This window comes from Odocoileus virginianus, chromosome 7 (assembly GCF_023699985.2).
Source record: "Odocoileus virginianus isolate 20LAN1187 ecotype Illinois chromosome 7, Ovbor_1.2, whole genome shotgun sequence".
In the NCBI taxonomy this organism is placed as follows: domain Eukaryota; kingdom Metazoa; phylum Chordata; class Mammalia; order Artiodactyla; family Cervidae; genus Odocoileus; species Odocoileus virginianus.
Genome location: NC_069680.1, coordinates 27,305,455 through 27,319,448, shown reverse-complemented (window position 1 = coordinate 27,319,448; position 13,994 = coordinate 27,305,455). Strand labels below are relative to the sequence as shown.

At 46.0% G+C, this 13,994-nt stretch overlaps 1 protein-coding gene across 1 annotated transcript in view; it reads left to right on the top strand.

Annotated features, from left to right (window-relative positions):
• Nucleotides 1–13,994, top strand: part of ADAM12 (ADAM metallopeptidase domain 12) — a 388,630-nt gene that overhangs the window by 364,675 nt on the left and 9,961 nt on the right. The gene's annotated exons all lie outside the window — the stretch shown is intronic.

Genomic DNA, 13,994 nt, shown 5'->3' with positions numbered 1-13,994 from the left:
TTCAAAACATACAACCTTGCACCCCAGAAAAATCCATTTTACTGTACGATCGTGCTAAAGTAATATATATTAAAGAGGAGCATGTGTCCTGAGCAGAATTCTGGACGTGTGTCTTCGGGTGGCAGGCTTGAGCTCTGACTCCCAGCCAGGCAGCGGGAGAGACTGTGTCCATGAGCTCATGAGCTGTGCTTTGTAGCGTGAAAGGATTCCTTGCCCTGACCCCAGACATCATCCGTAAAGTCAACTGACTTGACTTCCACGAAGGAAGGGGCCCCGAGAGACCCCAGGTGAGCCAGAGACTCCAGGAGAAGTAACATCTGACACGGAGTTTTATGTTTTCCTTTTCTGCCTGCCGATTCCCTGCCACCCTGAAACCTCAGCGCGGGGCGCGGGGCGCAGACCACTGCTGCCGGGTGTGGGTCTCAGGGTGGTTGGCAGATGAGGGAGAGGCTGTGGTTACACCAGGGACACGTGTTCAGGGGAGAGGACAGCTCCCTGCAGGCTCAGTCCTGAGCTCCCGGGAGAGGATCCAGCCTGGGGGAGCCCAGGGTGGGAGGCAGTGGGCCCAGCGCCCGGATACAGACAGCACCTGGGCGTGGGTGGAGTGTCATATCATCACCCAAGAGAGGGTCTCAAGTCACTGAAGATGAGTTTAAAAAATAGGTGTGGGTCGAGAGATGAGGACCTGTGAGGACACTTGGGTGATTGTCTTACCTGCCAACCCCCAGGGCGCCTAAATGTGTTCCCTGCTGAGACGAGGGATGGGCTGGGGGGCAAACTCTGGAGTTTCATTAGATTTCTAGGCTGTAGCAAACTGAGATCCTTTATGCACTTTATTATGACTAATAGGCTTAATTCACTCATCTAGAGTTTAAATAAAGACCATGTTCAATGTCACATCTAAGAAATAGATTTCTCCGCTCACAGAATTATATCTAGAGAAGTCTGCTAAGAGTAGATCGAAATGCAATTTTCTGCTGTCAGATTGCAATGTGCCATGATTCTAATGGGAGTATAAGTGGCACCTTCAATCCATAGATGGGCCATCCTTCAAACGAGTAAAAACCTCATGAAAGCATCACTTAGCACTTAGCTGTAATTTTTTTTAAGGTTTGCTCCATAAAACGGCATTTGAACTGTACATGCTGATGTGTGACCCTACTGGGATTGTTTTATTTTTTTAAGCCCTTCATTTCCTGGGAAAAGTTAGGAAGTGGGTTTCCTCTGTAGAATCTTATCAGTGAGTAATGCTACTGACCTGACTGGCTAAAGTTGTTTTTCCAGCTAGATTAGCTTCTTTACTAGAACAATAGGAAAAAAGAAGAAAAGCAACTGAACCTATCTCTTAGATTGATTTTTGCTGAATTCATGTCCTTTCTTGAGACAGCAGATGGGCTTATGAGAATATCTACCAACCCAGTTTCTGGCATGTCTCTGTGCTGCAGAAATTCCAGCAAAGGCAGGATTAATTCCTGTTTTTATTCTTATAACCGAATGGCCTATCATTGTATGTGTGTGTATGCCTGTTTGAGTTATTATCCTAAGTGTTTTAGGAAAGGAGCATCTCAGTTGTGTTTTGAGTTGTTATAAAACAGCATGTGTTGAGCGCCAGTTATGTGGCTAGTACTCCCTGGCTAAGTGCTTTGCAGGCATTTCTAACCCCCTGGAGGAGCCTCGGAGGTAGATACCACCAATAGCCCCATTTTGCGGAGGAGGAATCAAGGCAACGTGAGGCCAAATAGCAAGATCCCCAGAGGTGGAGATCAGGGCTGCAGTCTTAAAACGGCTGCACAAACAGGTGGATACAGAGTGGGGCAGAAGAAAGAAACTGCAGGAAGACAGTGATGGCGAGCAAGTCTTAGATCACTGGCTGCCTCGGCGATCTTTAATTCATTTTCCCCATTTTTGCCACAGATAAAGGTGATGGGGTAGAACAGGGGGACCCTCTCACATCTTGCAAAGCCTCATACAGTAACAAGAGAGACTTGCATTTCTCTTCGCTTTTGCTTATAATAGTATCATGCTCCAGCCATTTGTCTTCATCGGTCTTTCTTAGAACCAGCCCTTGATCAGAAACATAACAGTGGTTGTGTTGCATTCCAGATACTCCTGGCATCTTTTTTTAATGTATTTTTAATTGAAGGATAATTGCTTTACAGTATTGGTTTCCTTTCTGCCAAACATCAGTGTGAATCAGCCAGAGGTGTACGTATGTCCCCTCTCTCTTGAACCTCCATCCCACCCCTCTAGGTGGTCACAGAGCCCCAGTTTGAGCTCTTGGAGTCATGTACCAAATTCCCACTGGCCGTCTGCTTTGCACAGGGTAGTGTAGATGCTTCCATGCTACTCCATTTGTCTCACCCTCTCCTTCCTCCCCACCACCGCCTGTTTCCCTAAGTCTGTTCTCTATGTCTGCCCTCCATTCCGGCCCTGCAAATAGGTTTATCAGTACCGTCTTTCTAGTCCATGTGAAAAATCCTCCATGCATTGCTTGTAGAGGTGAGATTTTCGGTTCAGTGTCTCTGACATGACATTTCTCCTCCTGCACACCTTATCTGTGTCTGTAGAACATACAGCTCAGTATACTTTGTAAAACAAGGCTGGCCGATATTGTACATCTCTTCTAAGATGGTAGAGCAATCAGACTCGATGTAAGTAGTGTCAGAGGGAAGTGGGTAGAGCTATTTCAAAGAGCCCTCCCTCCCCCAGCCCACACAAAGAGTGATGAACAATTAACACAGGCTGTTACTTATAAGCAACAACTATTTGTTCATATATGCTTGGTAAGGATACAAATAAGAGCAAAGCCAATTTAGACCATGACTTCAGAGCCATCAGGTCCTGGCTAGTCCCTCTGAGGTTGAGCCCAAACTTGCAGAGTTGTCTGCCACAGAACGAATTCGCATCTGAATGAATTTGAATGAGGACTTGCACCCTTCTGATCTGTGTGGGCATCTGATACTTAAACCAGCACTCACAGCGATTGCAAGCCTGATGATCTAGACCCTTGCTTATCAGAAATGTCAGTACCTACTGAGAAAAGGAAATCTATCCGTCAGGATATACTCCCAAGGAAGGGAGGTAAAATACGAGAAAACTGATCGTTATAAAAACCTGTATTACATGATACAGGGTGCTCGGGGCTGGTGCACTGGGATGACCCAGAGGGATGGGATGGGGAGGGAGGGGGGTTCAGGATGGGGACACATGTACACCCATGGCGGATTCAAGTCAATGGTATAACAAAACCAACACAAAAAGGAAAAAAAAAAAAACTGTATTACTGAAGGCAAAACTAAAACTGGGGAGCGTCCTCCATGTCTTCTCTCTGCTTCTCAGATTTCATCCTTTTACCCAGATGTCCCCCAAGACCCCCTCCTCCCAAGCCTTCCTGCAGTCCTCTCAGGGGTCTCCTCACTCACCTGCCGCCTCGGTCCAGGGTTCCCTGGACACCTGGTCTGCTCCATTTCAGAAGGCATGAGACTGTTAGTCCTTTCCAGGCCCGCCTCAGCCCAGCCCCTGGAACACAGTAGACATGTAGGAAGTACACTGAATTGATGTGAATTCTCAGTAGTAAATAGTCAGCCTTGTCACGGGATCACGTCCTCCCTCGCGGCCCACCAGTGAGCTATCGGTGAGTGAAGATCTTAGTCACTTCATCCTGTAAATCTGAACTGTAGCTACTGTCCAGCTAATTCAGTCGGTAGGGCGTAAGACTCTTAAATTGTAGCTACCAAGGTTTGGGACTCCTGCTCACTTTTGCCTACCCAGTACTTCCAGAAATTTCAGCTAAAATATTTGGAGTTTCATATCATATACCGAGGCTTCCCAGGTGGCAGTAGTGGAAAATAACCTGCTGATCAGTGCAGGAGATTCAAGAGACATGGGTTTGAGCCTTGGAGCAGAAAGATCCCCTGGAGGAGGAACTGGCAACCCAGTCCAGTATTCTTGCCTGGAGAATCCCATGGACAGAGGAGCCTGGCAGAGGGATACAGTCCCTGGGGCTGCAAAGAGTCAGAAACGACTGAGCGACTGAGGACAGCACATCATGCACTAATATTCACATGACAAACTCATCTGATGCGGAAGTACCTTTATCTCCCTGGAGAGAAATAACTTCAGAGGGAAGCCATTCAAGTGATTACAGTATTCAAAGGAGTATTTGTTTTCCACTCACTTCTATTACTGTAAACACCCAAATTGTACATGAAAAAAATGGATGGCTGACACTTTACCTTTATATTGTAATGGCAATGGATGCCTATAAGTAAAACTTCCAACAGTGTAAAGGGTATTTGGGAAGGAATCTCCCTCCCACCTCTATCACCAGACTCACTTCCCAAAAGCAGTCATTGACACTAGGTTTTTGTAAAGTGTCATTTAGAATACAGTGAAGACTCTCCTCCACCTGTGTCTCTGCAGAGTGAGAGGTTATGGAAAAGTTGGAAATTTTCAAATGAAATTATAAAGGTGCAGTGAAACCTCTCTACCCATCCCCCATCTTCAGCAACCATCCCCTTGCTATCGCTATTTCATACACTGGAAGCACCATCACTTTGCAATTGCTCTTATTTCAAACCTTGGATCCTAATTTTGAGATCAAATGGCAGCACACCTGGTACTGCTTTCCACTCTGGTTATTCCAGATCGACCTCATCCTTTCCACTGACTGTGTAGTATTTCCTGGCAGGACCACACTGTAAATTCTTTAACCTGTCCTATACTGATGGCCACATGGGTGGTTTCATCATTTGACACTTCAAACAGGCATATTCTTGCCCAGGCAGCTTGAGCCCATGCATGACAATGGGTGCGGGACAAATTTCTGGGAGCACAATCGCTGATCAAAGGCCATATGCATTTAGAAACTTGATAAATGAGGCAGAAATGCCTCTAAAGGACACATCCCTATTTCTGGTCCCCAAGACTTCATCAATGCAGTGTATGCAGAGGTTTTTCTTATCTTTGCCAATATGATAGGTTGAAAAAAAAAAATCTACATGTTTTTCTTCCTATATATGAGATGGGGGATCTTTTCACAGGTTTAAAATCCATTTGTTTTTTCCCTTTTTCGTAAACTGCTTTGTCACCTCTCTTATTGCTTTTTGTTGTTAAACAGGTTTGTCTACCCAAAGATTACAAACATGTTTTTCTATTTCAAATAGCTTCATGATCTTTTTTTCAGATTTAAGTATTTGCTCCATCTGCTATTTAGTGTATAAAATGAAGTAGGAATCCAACTTTTTCTAGATAACCTCCTGACTAATCCTTAGCACTGTTCATTGTGTTTGTGTATTTATTTGTCCTTTATTGGCTTATCTTTTCTATACTAGATTTATCTGGTTCCTCCTCCATTCTTCGTTGTTGTTCAGTCTCTAAATCACGTCCGACTCTTTGCGACCCCGTGGACTGCAGCAAACCAGGCTTCCTGTCCTTCACTGCCTCCCAAAGCTTGCTCACACTCATGTCCATCGAGTCGGTGATGCCATCCAACCATCTCATCCTCTGCCACCCCCTTCTCCTCCTGCCTTCAGTCTTTCCCAGCATCAGGGTCTTTTTCCAATGAGTCAGTTCTCCACATCAGGTAGCCAAAGTATTGGAGCTTCAGCATCAGTTCTTCAAGGAACGTTCAGGGTTGATTTCCTTTAGGATTAACTGCTTTGATCTTCCTGCTGTCCAGGGGACTCTCAAGAGTCTTCTCCAACAGAACAAGTTGAAAGCATCAATTCTTTGGCACTCATCCTTCTTTACTCTCACATTCTCCTCCACTCCACCACCCCCAGAGAACCAGCCCTAGATTTTACATATCTTTTACTGCCATTAGATCACAGAAACATTACTTTCATCCCCCCTCTACAAATCTGAGATAATATCTCTCTCATTGGACTTTGTGATAATTAAATGAAAACATATAACTTTATTAGGATGTCTGTAATGTCTTTGCTAAATGATAGTAACTTTTTGCTTTTTATTCTGCTCTTATCTTTATCACTTCCATTTTTCTTTTGTACATAGCTTAATTTTTCTCTAAACTCTTAGATCATTATTTCATTTATATTCATATTTGATTACATAGCATATAAATCTAGACGTTTCCCAAACACTGCTTTATCTGTGCCTGTTCTCATTTTTGTGTTTTCCATGTTTATAATTTTAAAATAGTATGTTTTCTCTTTTGTTTTCTCCTTTGGCCCAAATGTTGAAATTCTGTTATTATTAATATTTCAAATAGATTTCCCCACTGTCTAAAAGCAGGGCGTTTGTATGAAACCTTTCATAAGCCAAAATGGCATAAAGTAAAGAAGCGGGTACCTTAGGACACATCTTGTTAAGGGATGCAAACCGAGATAAAGCACAGACGCTCACGACAGGGCTCAGGGCTCTGGCGGGCATGCCGAGTGTAGCTCCTGGGCCGGGGCTTGGTGGTGCCACTCCCTCTGCTCAGCGGCTGTTGCCCCCCAAAATGCTGAAAGCTGGCTTTTTGCCTTTTTGTGTGTGAAAGCAAAGATCCTCTTCAGACTTCTGTCGGTTGGTGAAAACAGGTACTAATGTAGGTCTTTCATAAAAGTGAGGGTCAAGCAAACTTTTGAAAATTGGGGAATACCTGTATTTAAAAATATGTAAATGTAAAAATGATCCAAAATTCACCCATATTTATACTGCATAGGAATAACCACTGTCACCTGTTTCTCTAGGTATACAGCTATTTAACTTTCAGATATATGCATGTATTTCTTTTAGAAAAGGAAAAGTTAAATAGTAGAGACTGCTTCAGCCCACTCCAGATACAAGCTCTGTCCTAAGTTTGGTGTTGATTTTCTTCCGTGTGTGTGTGTGTGTGTGTGTGTGTGTGTGCATGTGCATGCTAAGTCACTTCGGTCATGTCTGACTCTCTGTGACCCCACAGACTGCAGCCCGCCAGGATCCTCTGTCCATGGGATTCGCCAGGCAAGGGTACTGGAGTGGGTTGCCATGCCCTCCTCCGGTACTCTTCATATATTTTTACATAAGTAGGTATCCATGAATAATATATATGACTAGTATTTTGTTTTTCAGTTTATATACATGGTATCAAACTAAGCATAACAAAAGATGTACTTACCTGCGTTTTGCTTTTTGTTTCTGGATGTTCTCTTTGGTTCTCACTCAGATACGAGGCTTGTCTTTTAATTTTTATAATAAGAATGTTTGCTCCAATAATTTCCAAATCCAAAATCTTTGTGTGTGTTACTGCTGAGGTTTTATCCCTCCCTCTCTCTCTCTCTCTCTCTCTCTCTCATGATTCCCTGCTTCCTGGTCATTTCCTGTGAGCTTACTTCACTGCCAAGTTCTCTGGGAGCTCTTGCAGGTCTAGGACGAAGGCTGTTCCCCCGGAGAAGGTGCATTTGCATCTGTCAGGTGGCCAGGGCAGCACCAGCTTGAGGCCCAGTGACATGACTTGGGGCTTACTGAGCCACCCCGGTGATGGGTGATGTGACGTCAGCTTCTGGGCCCAAAGGGCAGTTTGCGGTTACAGGTCGATCTGCCCAGCACCAAGGGAACTCCCTGCAGTCTAGCTAGGGATAAGGGAACTGTCCCTGCCAGTCTGCTAGGGATGGACAATGATAAGTGTTGATTTCTGGAAGATTCTTATCCTGAGGTGTAGTCTTCTGCACAGCCCAGCTTGATCGAGGAGAGGTCAGAAAGAGAACTGGGACTGGTGCCGAGCTTTAACCCCTGCATCCCTCACCTTAAAGGGGTATCAGAACCAAAACCCAGGTTTCCCTAGTTGGGCAAATGCCTATAGCTTCAGTGTACTAGTTACCCCTCTGGGCTTCTGCTTTCACTTAGATGCTGGCCTGATAACATCTATCTTATAGCTCTTGATACTTTTAAGAAAAAAATTTAAATACATTCTACCCAACAATTTTAGAGAGAAGGTAGGTCAAAATAACCCAGCCCATGATGCATCTAGAAATGGATGATCCACCTTCTAACTTCAGTTAGTTCTGTAATGTCTAACTTATAGAACTGTCTGTATCACAGCTTGTAACATCTACTTTCTGTTCTGTAGCCATAATTCCCACAATTTTGTTGGCCTGTGGTCTACATTGAAGTGATTTAGTACTCCATCTTTTTGCCACTGAGCCATCCTTTTCCTGTCTGGCTGAAGTCCATTCTGTTGGCCTTTCAGAATTTCTTCTAGAAGAACTCTTGGGACGCATTTTCTTTGAATTTTTGCATGTTCAAAGACATCTGGCTGTTGCTTTACTTTTTCAATGATGTAGGCATCAATGATTAGGCATAAAATTAATGGATCACACTTTTCCTTCCTTGAAACTCTTCTATGCATGTTCCTCTATCTGCTCTGAAGAAATCAGAAGCTGGCTTATCTTTTTTTCCCTTGTAAGTAACATGATTCTGTATCCTTGAAAGTCCAGTAGCTTTAAGGAGTTGTATCTTATTTCTGATGTTGTTGTTCTTCAGTCGCTCAGTCATGCCTGACTCTTTGTTACCCTATGGACTGCAGCATGCCAGGCTTCCTTGTCCTTCACTGTCTCCTGGAGTTTGTTCAGACTCATGTCCACTGAGTCAGTGATGCCATCCAACCATCTCATCTGCTGTCACCCTCTTCTCCTCCTGCCCTAAAGCTTTCCCAGCATCAGTCTTTCCCAACAAGTCAGCTTTTCACATCAGGTGGCCAAAGTATTGGAGCTTCAGCTTCAGCACCAGCCCTTCCAATGAACATTCAGGGTTGATCTCTAGGATGGACTGATTTGATCTCCTTGCTGTCCAAGGGCCTCTCGAGACTCTTCTCCAGTACTATAGTTCGAAAGCCTCAATTCTTCAGTGCTCAGCCTTCTTGATGGTCCAGTTCTCACATCCATGGATGACTGCTGGAAAAACCATAGCTTTGACTATATGGACCTTTGTTGGCAAAGTGATGTCTCTGCTTTTTAATGTGCTGTCTAGGTTTGTCATAGCTTTTCTTCCAAGGAACTTTTTTAGTTTCATGGCTGCAGTCACCATCTCCAGTGATCTTGGAGCCCAGCAGAATAAAGTCTGCCACTGTGATGGGTCTCATGCACTTCCCCAGGGAAACAGTGTACACTTTCCAGGACTTGACTCTCTCAGGAAAGGTTTTGTGCATTAATGCTGAGTATCTTTTCTCTCTGCACTATTTGCGCAGATCCCTACGTGGCACTGTCACCTTTGCTGGTGGTGTACTTTACCCTTGACCTTTTCCTGCTTCCCCTCGGCTGGGCCCCCGTAGCCCTGACTGTGTTCAGTGCATTCAGGCGCTTGGTTTTCATTGTTGCTTCAGTTTTTCCTTCCCTGTTTCTCTTGACTTTTGCCAGCTCCTTCTCTTCGTTTCCTTACACACATACACATTTTTGCCAGCGGGTTCTTGGTTGGCCCTTTGTTTATTGTGGTTCCTTCCTTCCTTCTTTCAGTAGTTTTGATTAGTGTGTCTGGATTCCTCTTTAAAGGAAGGGAGGTCTCCTGGGAGGAAAAACCAGTTGCAGGTCAGTTGGGGGAAGGGCCAGGTCAGAGCTCAGGACCAGCTCTTAAACTGCCCGCCTCCTGGGGCACCTCGGGGACAGCGGGCTTTGAGGGACAGTGGTGGTTTGGCCTCCTCGGCTGTCAGCAGAGACCCTGCCAGCTCCCCTCCCCTGCTCCAGGCGTGCGCAGCTGGCCGAGCTCGTCTGCTGTGCCTTCAGCCCTGACCCGCGTGTCAACGGCTCGCTCCCCTGTCTCGTCCTTGGCAGGCAGGGTGGGTGCTCTTCCAGGCTGTCCCTTTCATGGGCTCCTCTCGGCCCAGCCTGCTGCACACTTTGCATCCTTTTCTCATGTATTCAGCTTTCCCAGAAGTGGAGTTTTGCTCCTCCTTCTGCATTTTCTTTACTGTCTTCAGGTGGTTTTAGAAGGAAAGAAGTAAGGACCTCTTCCAGCTAGATGCAAACATGTTCTTACAAGGACGCCTGCCTCTTCTGAGTAAAGAGGAAAAAGAAGTCGAGGCATTTCCCCGGGAACCAGTTGTCCCTGTTGTTATCACGAAGCTTCGGTTCCTGCAGGGCCAGGGATGGACCAGATGGTGAGCAGGATTCATGCTGCCCTACCCCCAGCTCAGCCCTGCACAAGCTCACTGGGACCTTTCTGGCATCTCTGGCATTTTCCTGCGATAACATCCGGTCCCCCTGGGGGGATTCCCTCTGGAGAAGCAGGATGTACTTCCTCTTGCTGATCATGCAGACGGAGATAACAGTTGAGAATTCTCTATGACGGTCAAGCCAAAGGGCTACTATATTTGGGTCCAAAAATTTATTCTCATCCCTCTAAAAAATATTTGGAATATGTGACTATTGCTAAAACATGAGCAGAAAATGGAGAAATGAGAACACTCCGTATTTTTTATGACGTTATTTATTTATTTGTGGTTGCTTTGGGTCTTTGTTGCTGCGTGGGCTTTTCTCTAGTGGCAGTGAGTGAGGGGGGCTCCTCTCCAGTTGTGGGGCGTGGGCTTCTCACCGTCGTGACCTCTCCCGGCGTGGAGCACGGGCTGTAGGGTGAGTGGAATTCAGTAGTTGCGCACGAGGGCGCAGTGGCTGTCGCTCCCGGGCTCCAGAGCAGACAGTAGTTTTTGGTGCGTGGGCCCAGCTGCTCCGTGGCATGTGGGATCTTCCCAGACCAGGGATCAAACCCAAGTCTCCTGCCTTCGCAGGCAGACTCTTTACCACTGAGCCACCAGGAAAGTCCAAGACCACTCTGTTTAGTAACAGATCTTGATTTTTCTCTGGTACCTAGGAAGTTGAAGAGCATCTGAACTCGTTTCCTTTTTAAAAATGAAAGTCAGTCTAAAGAAATGTTTGTTGAGTGTGGAGTTTATGTTCATTAAGGCCTGGAGTCATCTCTCTGCTCCGTCCTGAAGGCTCTTTGTGGCCAGGCTGGATTGGACTTCTTCGGGAAAGCCCAGGTCCAGGTTTTGCAAAGGCAGCTTGAAAAATGATACCTCAAAGGGAGTGCGGAAGCTCCACCCCTCTCTCCAAGGTCAGAGCATGTGCTGCAGGAGCTTCTGCCCAGATGATTTTGGGGCTCCAGGTCTGATCCCTGAGAAAGGAGGACCCCTCATTTTTTACTAACTCTACTGTTCCATGAAGCCACTTTGTCCCAGTTGGGCCTGGTGGGAAGCTGACATCTTACCTAGGCAGCTACCTGTTTCATGTTTCCATAGACACCTATCCTGCGTGTAGCAGGAGGGAAGCAGATTGGTGTCTCTGCTGAGCCCAGGTTTGAATCAGAACTTTCAGTCAACATCTCAACTCTTTGGGCTTTTATCCCTACGGTGACTGTATAATTTGTCCCCTAAACCAGGACACATTAGAGAGACTGTGATTAATAAATTCAACACTACCATAAATTGAGAATGTCCCAGGCAAACCAGAATGAATGGCCCACCTAATTACCTCCTAAGCTTTCAGTGATAAATCCAAATATATTGTGATACATTGTAACATACACCTCACATTCTCTCCAGCCTTGCAGTAAAAACCTGACATTATCTTTACTAGCAAGACTAGATACTTATTCATACTTAGTGGCAAAACTAGTCATCATTTAGTCATGAATTATTTCATCTTCAAAGTCTTTCAAGTTTATGGGGGCATGCATTCCTTTTTTGTAGCGCACACTAATATCTCGCTCATAGTTTTCTGCCATCTTACAGGAAGCGGAACTTGATTTAGCGCCACGGTTTGTCACCCAGCGTGGGTCTGTTGGGAGGATTATGGCACTTTTATTAATCTTTTATTGGAGTGTAGCTGCTTTACAATGTTGTTCGTTTCTGCAGTACAGCAAAGGGAATCAACTGTACATATGCATGTATCCAGTCTGTTTTCAGTTTCCTTTCCATTTAGGTCACCACGGAGCACTGGGTTGCCTGTACTATACGGTAGTTTATCAGGTATTTATTTCCTGTATAGTTGTGTGTGTGTGGCAACCCCAGTACGATTAGGGTGCTTCTAAGTGGTTCCGTTCACTCCTTCAATAATAGTAGCTTATTGGTCGCTGTGTGCCAGGCTCCATGCTGAGAGGTTAGTAGACCATCTCTCACTTACCCCGTGCATCACCTTCTCTCGACAACGTGGAGAAGTTGCGTAACTTGAGTGTTCTCTCGGAGTGCATCAGCGGGGAGCCTGGTCAGGTATGCAGACAGCCTGGCCTCGGCGCCTGTGTTCATGGTGGGTCTGTATCCCTAGTGACAGGTGTGTTCTCTCTTACACCCTGCAGGCTGTTAGTGTTTCCTTAAATGAGCACTCGTGTGCAAATGTCCCTTGTTAGTCTGTCCTTAGTTCAGTGGCTCTCTCCTCTCCCCGTTTGCCCTTTGTCTCAACTTGGCATATTTTCCATGCAGCTGTGGTTGACAAACCTCAGTGGTATTATGGCTTCCTCTGCTTTACAAAGTGAAAGTGAAAGCCGCTCAGTCATGTCCGGCTCTTTGCCACCCCATGGACTATACAATCCATGGAATTCTCGAGGCCAGAATACTGGAGTGGGTTGCCATGCCCTTCTCCAGGGGATCTTCCCAACCCAGGGATCGAACCCAGGTCTCCTGCCTTGCAGGCGGATTCTTTAGCAGCTGACCCACAAGGGGATAACATTAAATGGGGGGGTACTATATTATCACATTCTTTTAACTGAGCTCTGACTGCCGTGAAGAGGTAATCAGGGTGAGTACCATGAGAAAGTCAACTCAAATGTTCTTAAATCATCTTGGGTTGTCCTGGATGTATGGAATACTGAGTGCAATCACAGGGGGTGAGGCCACCTGCTCTTAGGATGTCCTGTCTTCCTTGAGTTCCTGGCGCCCTTGCCTGCACACAGTCTGTGCACACACAAGTGTTTCTATGCTCCAAGGCCCAGAGAAGGTGGTGTCTGGAGGCCTAGGTTCACCCTGGGCTCCAAACGGTGTAGTCGATGCTCACCAACTTCCCAGCGTGGCTCCAGTGAACCCCGCTCTCACAGTAACCAAGGAAGGAACCCCAGGAACACGGGTGCCTTTTAATCATTGTTATCCATGTTCTGAGCATTTCCCATGCATGATGTAGTCCTCCTAACAATGCTGTGAGATGGGTCTTTGTTCTTTCCCACTTTACACCCAGAGGAATTGAGGTTCAGAGAAGTCTAGAGATGTGCACGAGTCCCAGAGAGCTGGTCTCTGCATAAAACCAGAGCAGAAACTCCAACTTCGTGCTCTGCCCACCCTGTAGTGCCAGCTCCCTCACTGGCCTCTGGTGGACGTGGATTTTCCTCCTGGGTGTCATTTTGCAGGCGTGTTGGTGACTCTTTGAACGAATCCTTAGCAAGTATTTCAGTAGAGGAATGGTAGTGCATTTCATGGGGAGCAGCATGACTGAGCCCATGTTGGTGGGAGAGGGTGGCCCCCTCCCTGTCTGGGTCACCTGCAGCTGAACCAGTTCTATTAGAGGGTTCCGGCAAATTTGAAGAAACAAGTGCATTCCTTGAAAAGATTTTCACGTGCTTCTCATGTTGGGCCTTTATAAAGTGAAAAGAAACCTGAAAAGCACAGGGGAAAGTGGACATCGTCTGGGTAACAGTGAGCCAGAGACGCCAGCAACTCTACGTCCAAGGCCGATCAGCAACGTGGCATCTGAAGACTCGTCTTTGAGTGTCTGTAACTAAATGATGGTGGTTTAGTGGTTTATTCGCTAAGTCATGTCCGACTTTTGTGACCCCAATGGACTGTAGCCCGCCAGGCTCCTCTGTCCATGGGATTTTCAGGCAAGAATACTGGAGTGGGTTGCCATTTCCTTCTCCAGGGGATCTTCCCAACCCAGAAATCAAACCCGGGTCTCCTGCATTGCAGGCAGGTTCTTCACCGACTGAGCTATGATGCTGTGATTAAATCTTTAACACAGCACGCTCATGCACGCATGCACACACACACATCACCACACCTCTACAGTGAGGGGACTGTAGTCAGGAGGTTTATAGGA